General features: G+C 37.1%; 1 non-coding gene across 1 annotated transcript; it reads left to right on the forward strand.

Moving 5' to 3' along the window:
- The first annotated feature begins 2,297 nt into the window (after window positions 1-2,297).
- Window positions 2,298-5,802, forward strand: LOC131773869 (uncharacterized). Its single transcript, XR_010716218.1, has 3 exons — window positions 2,298-2,441; window positions 4,901-4,927; window positions 5,500-5,802. It is a non-coding gene; the product is annotated as an uncharacterized protein (transcript).
- Window positions 5,803-6,490: the final 688 nt, after the last annotated feature.

Consider the following 6,490-nt stretch of genomic DNA (forward strand, 5'->3'; position numbering starts at 1 on the left):
CTTCTTCCTTGTCCGTTTGACTAACTGCTGGGTCTGAAAATGGATTTTCAGAATTCCATTATTTTACGGAATAAAAGATCCCACAAAAACAAGAATTCAGCATTATTGAAGCTTCAAATCTCAAAGTTTAACCTTTGCTTTAGCGGAATGGACGTTCAAAAATTGGAAAGTCTTCTGTTTGGTGGCCATAATTTGACTGGGAGGAAGGCATTCAACCAAAATTACAGAGCCATGGGAAAAGAGTACTCGGTAAAGCGATGGTTCGGGACTCCATCTAGCATACTCTAGGGATGCTACAAATTCGACTCGACTCAACATTTTGATCGCATGTGAATCATTTTCCCTATAACTTGAGCAATTCTTAAAAGTTTTATTTTTCCCCCATGCACGAAGCCTTTAACGACTGACATTTTAAATCCCAGTTCGAGAACGTTGAGCGCATGCCTGGACGCCATGTTGTCCTCGATTTCTGACCGTGAGCGCGATTTCGCGATTTAAATCTATTTATAGGTTTCAGAGTCCAAAAAATGAGTTGATGTAATTCTTATCGAAAAACAATGGAAAAATCCAGGTGAAATTTAGATTCAGGATATAAGTTTCTTATCAGAGGGTTTAGAAAATTAAAAAGAAATTCAAGAAAAAATAGGGAAGTTGCCTTAAAATACTCTAATAAAAGCCTGGAAATTCAACATAAAGCAAGGATTGAGTTTTAATGTTTAATTTTGCTTTTCACAAAGCAGCTAATTTTCTCGTTGGTTTTTCGTGATCCTCGCTGATAAATTCGTCACCTTATTTCTAAAGATACAAAGCTAAGACCCGTAGAGGCGTTTCTGGCTGAATAATTTACGAGTTATCTTGGTGGTGTTACCACCTCTTCGAAAAAGAAAACTGGTTATTTGTTGTGGCTCCACTTACATACATTTTACAACGCGAACTTGTTTTGTCTGGTGGATCCCCTTATTCATGGTAATAACAAAATGCTATGTAACAAAACAGCGTTAACAAAAGAGAAACAGTTCCTTTTGCTAACTATACGTAACTGAAAAAAACAAATTAAACTAGCGCTATGTTGAACTCAATGATCCTGTAATTCCTAAATAATTAACGAATTTATCTTGGTGGTGTTTCCACCTCTTCAAAAAAGAAAACTGGTCGTTTATTGTAGCTCCACATACATACAATTAATACTGCGAACTTGTTTTGTCTGGTGGATTCCGTTATTCATGGTAATAACAAAACGATTTGTAACAAAAACAGCGTTAGCAAAAGAGAAACAGTTCTTTTTGCCAACTACACATAACAGAGAAAAACATAAATTAGACTGGCGCTATGGTGAGCTCAATGATCCTGTGATTCCTGAATAATTTACGAGGTAAACTTGGTGGTGATACTACCTCTTAGGGAAAGAAAACTGGTTATTTATTGTGGCTCCACTTACATGCATTTGACAACGCGACCTTGTTTTGTCTGATGGATCCCTTATTCGTGGTAATAACAAAACGCTTTGTAACAAAAAGCGTTAGCAAAAGAGAAATAGTTCTTTTTGCTAACTAAATGTAACAGAAAAAGACATAAATTAAACTGGAGCTATGGTGAGCTCAATGATCCTGTGATTCCAAGAGCAGAATTAAGCCGTCAGTCTCCACACAAATCCCCTCAAATTGATCCGCCATTTCTACCAATTGGTTCCCAACTCTGATAAGAGGCATGCTCTCCCCCAATTCCTAAGGCTGTGTTAAAGCTACGAATTTTTCATAGCGAATCCTTATCATTACTCGTTCCTATTTATTTTCTCATTGATCCTCTTCTACTGTACAGTGTTTTGTACCACAGTGTTACGCAAACGTCTGTTTTTCAAACGTCATATTTGCTGCCTGAAGCCCAAAGAGGTTACACAGTCCTCATTCGCAACGATGGGAATTACACAAATAACCATATTCAGGATCTTTGGGAGTTAATAGGAATTAGGAAAAGAAGTAAAAACTTGGTACGTGACAAAATAAAAGGTTTTTCCTCATCATAAATAAAAATAAAAACTCGTTAATTAGTCAATAAGAAAGATTCCATAGAAAAAAAAGAACAAAACTTCTTTTTTAATCGCATAACAAGACAGCTACAAGGTAGACAGGGCGGCTTAAGTGTCGTAAAAATCAAATTTGAACGAATGGTGATTGGTTTTGATTTTATATCCTGTTGCTTGGGGAAAAAAGGTCAAAAACATTCTTTTTAATATTTATATATGTTATTCTAATATATGCGAGACAATATAAAAGCAAATTTCACAGCAGATCTAAGAGCGGCAGAAGAGCTTACTTTACAAGAAGCTTTGTTTTTCAGTTGCAAAAGAAGACGCTTATCCACAATGAAGATTGCTCTGATTCTGATTGCTGCAGCTTGGATGGTTTGTGCCACAGTGGAAGCTCAGGGTAAAGGAAAAGCCAGTAAGTCAGTGTAATTCTTAGTTTATACACATCATGTTGGAGTGATTTTCAATTGGTTGTTCAAAGTAATTCTTTACTGCATCAATTTTTTTTTCATTACTCTCTTCAATTAGCCAAGAAAACTCGCACCACCTTAAACCAATCGAACCTCAGTTTTGTGCTTCTTTTCGCTTTAAAGGGGGCACTGCACGTATACTTTCAACTTAAGGGAGTTTTAGATCCACGTTTTTTTCTGAATACGTGTGACCGCAAACTTCTAAGAGTCACGTGACCAGACTCCTGCGGTGACGTTCGCCGTTTGCCGTCCACGTTTGAACTTTGGGCAAGGCAGTTTCAGTTAGTTGAACTCCCTCGACGTTTTTTCTCTTCTTGTTCGAAAGTTCTCATGTACTTCCAATAGATATATATGAAGTGAAGTCTTTTCTTTATAACCAATCCATTTGGGACGCTAGAAAACTAATCTTTCAGCCACGTTTTGTGTTTGAAATGAAGGACCCCCATCTTTTATGTAACTCAAGATGGCGACGCACATGATGATTCTTTTTTTCGGATGAAAGCCGACGTCGAGCTAAGAAGCTGAAAATCTCGAGACTTCTTGCTTCTAAGCACTTGCTTCACACTTTGAAGATGTTTTTCGTAACAATGTCTTTGAATATAGAGATTTTCATGGGTGCGACATAGCTATCCTTAGTCTAACTGAACAATTCAAGAAAGAATTAGATAATCACAAAGTTATTAGTCTGGTGTCTATGGACCTGTCAAAAGCATTTGACACCCTTCTCCATGATCTCCTTGTTAAAAGGCTTGAAGATTACGGTGGAGACTCAAAAGTTATCAATCTTGTAACGAATTATTTAAGCGACAGACAGCAACGTGTTAGATTGCCGGGACAACACTCTTCTATGAAAACTATAATCAAGGGTGTCCCCCCAGGGATCCATTTTGGGTCCCATTCTTTTTAATATTTTCATGAATGACGTTTCTTATGCTATGAATGAATGCACAGTATTCACGTATGTCGATGACACTCAATTGTTCAAGTCTGCGAAAAATATCGACCAACTTGCCATAAGTGCTGATCTGAAAAGGTTGATGAGTGGTTTAAATTCAACCAAATGAAAATAAATCATTAAAAATATCAAGCAATTACTTTTGGAAGGGTCGAGAGAAATCCTGTGTTGATCTGTGAAGGAACCGTTATCCCTATTCAAGATAAAATGGAACTCCCTGGCGTCACTATCGATAACAAGCTTAAGTTTGAGGGACAGATTCGTAAACTCTGTTGTAAAGTAAGTCAACAGGTTGCTGTTCTCAATCGTCTGAAGAAAATATTGTCTTTTGAACCAAGGATAGATACATATCGTGCTTTCATTGCACTGCATTTCAATTACTGCTCAGAGTCGTGGCATCACTGTGGTAGAAGAGGTTCCGGCAAACTTGAAAAAGTCAGTGAACGAGCCCTTCGCTTTGTGACCCGTGACAAGTCAACCACGTACGAGACGTTGCTAAAACAACTAAACTTTCTGTCTCCATTTAATCAAAGAATTGTTAAAATGGCCACCGGTGTCTACAAAGCTATCCATGGGTATTAAGTCCCTACAGGAATAAGAGCTATTGCACGAACGATCAACTAATTATAATCTTAGAGGAAAACACATCCTCGAGCTACCCAAAGTAAATACAATCACCTATGGTCTTAAATCGTGGCGTTATACTGCAGCTAAGATTTGGAACACTCTTCCGGATCAGTTTCGTGCCGCTGATAAAATCGCAACATTTAGGAACTTGATGTCTATGTTTGATTTCTGAAATTTTACATTTTAATCGTGATTTACTCTTAGTTTTAATAATTTTTTAGTTGTATAAATATATTTTTATAGAGGTTTTTATGAGAAATCTTCTCTTTCTATTAATATTTCTAGTTTATTTATGCATTTTTCGTGGCATGTCTGTAAAGCAGCTAATTAAAGGTTATTATTACATTATCATTAACCACAAACTGATGACCTCGATTTGACGATAGCGGTGAACACACCAAACGTGGAATTAAAACTCTCTATTAACAGTATTTCAAGCATCGAAAGGAAATCTTGAAATTTCACGTTACCTTGCCTCGGTAAAATTCACGCCTCTCGCATTAATTTTGGGCCTAATCATGTGTGTCACGCATAAACCATTTGCTTCCCTCTTCGAGAAGTTTGTATGTTTTTACTTTGAGATTTAAGTAACCCTGGTAAATGTCAACAGTTCAATTGGTTAGCCGTTTAATAAAGTGTTCCGTTCTTTTCAAGTGATTCCCTTCACGATGAGCATAAAAACCGGTATCTTCTCGTTAAAAATTATTCAACATTCTCGCTTTTTCTTCAGTCCATACCCAGCAAAACTTGTTTTGACTATTTGTAACAGTAATAAAGAGGTCATATGAAGTGTTTTTCAACCTTTTTTTTTTTGCTTTCAAGGTGATCCCGGAAGTAGTCACCAAGAACGTAAGTTTTTCTTACAGAGCAAAAACTCTTCCTTCCAAGATTAAATATCCTATTTTCTTAATTTTTTTAAATTTTACCTGCCTCAGTTGTAGTATAGTGCGAGGAAAAGAGTATTATATAACGTCATCTCCATCAGTTATAAAACAATTTCTACAGAAACAAAAGCACAGACTAAACTTTGTCTTTGCCCCAGATCGTGATGATATTTACAGGTCAGAGCGTCATGCTTTATTTCATAAGATTTGAACTCTTAACTCTTTTCTTCTAACAGACTGTGCTTGGTGCATTTAGGCAGCCCCTAACTAATTTCAGGGGGCGACTAATTGTTGAATAAGGAGCCAGCCATTTTTTTATTATTTGGCGGGGGATTACATGGTTTGTAGGCGGGGGGGGGGGGGGCGGGGGGGGATCATTCGTCTCCAATATAGTATAGAAAAATGACAGCCAATTAACTGCCAACGAGGGAAAGGTTCATGAGTATATTAAAGAGCGTTATAAAGGGATAAGGTAAGTTTTATCATAACATAACCAATAATAATCGTTCCCTTCGTTTATGTCTTTTCTTCCCTCAGCTTGTACGGCCGAAGAAGTTCAAAAATAGGCTGTGCGAATGGGGGAACGTGTTTCGCCTTGGAACTTGGTCCTAGGAAACTAGGTTGTATATGTGCTGATGGGTTTACAGGCCAAAGATGCTTGCATCGAATAATAGAGCGGGATCTTCAGGAGACACAACCTGGAAATTAACAGCCTTCCTTAGAGATTAAAAAAAATTCTTGAACAAATCCGCAGATTTAGCACTAGCGAGTTGAAAAGGAATGTGAAATTGTGAAAAATTTGGGCCAAAACTGAAATAAATCTGATAGCATGGAAACTTATTTGTTTTAATGAGTCAAATTTGAGTCAGGTAATAAATTTCCAAGGAAGGGTCAGGTAATTCCCTTATAACCTCGCCTAAATCTCCACCCAGATCTCAGCCCCAATGACGATGGAGGACGCCAGAGATTTTTTTTTTTGCATCTTTATATTTCAGATAAGACTCCATGTTTTCTCTTTTTCCCTAAACACTTTCACATGATACTGATTGGTTAAACAAATATCTCAATGATTGACGAGTTTGTTTGTCAGAATTGATTATACAAAGAATATTTTTTTATTTTGTCATTTTTCTTTTTCTCCTTCTTCCTTTGCACTTTCCTCATGTAAGCCGGAAAGTCCTTTGCACTTCGGTCACATGAAGCTTTCTGTGTTCGCGTAGGATTTACCTTATGTACTGGGGAATCAAGTGTCTTCGAGTCTGACAATTCCACTTTTTCTTCAGTCTGACCTAAAAAGTTTTTTATTTCCGCAGGAAATTCTTGATTTGTATCGAAATCATTAGCCACTAATGGGTTTTGTAGTATTACAGTACTTTGCAAATTGTCATTATCATCGAGTACCACTCTAGAAGTCTCAACACCAAAAGGTTTTGAACACTTTCGTTCGATGATTCACGATAAGAGTTCGACTTTGGATCGGAAATGTTATCGTTTTTTGGTTCTGAAGAAAACAGTCGATCCTGACGCA

This window comes from Pocillopora verrucosa, chromosome 14, assembly GCF_036669915.1.
Source record: "Pocillopora verrucosa isolate sample1 chromosome 14, ASM3666991v2, whole genome shotgun sequence".
NCBI lineage: Eukaryota > Metazoa > Cnidaria > Anthozoa > Scleractinia > Pocilloporidae > Pocillopora > Pocillopora verrucosa.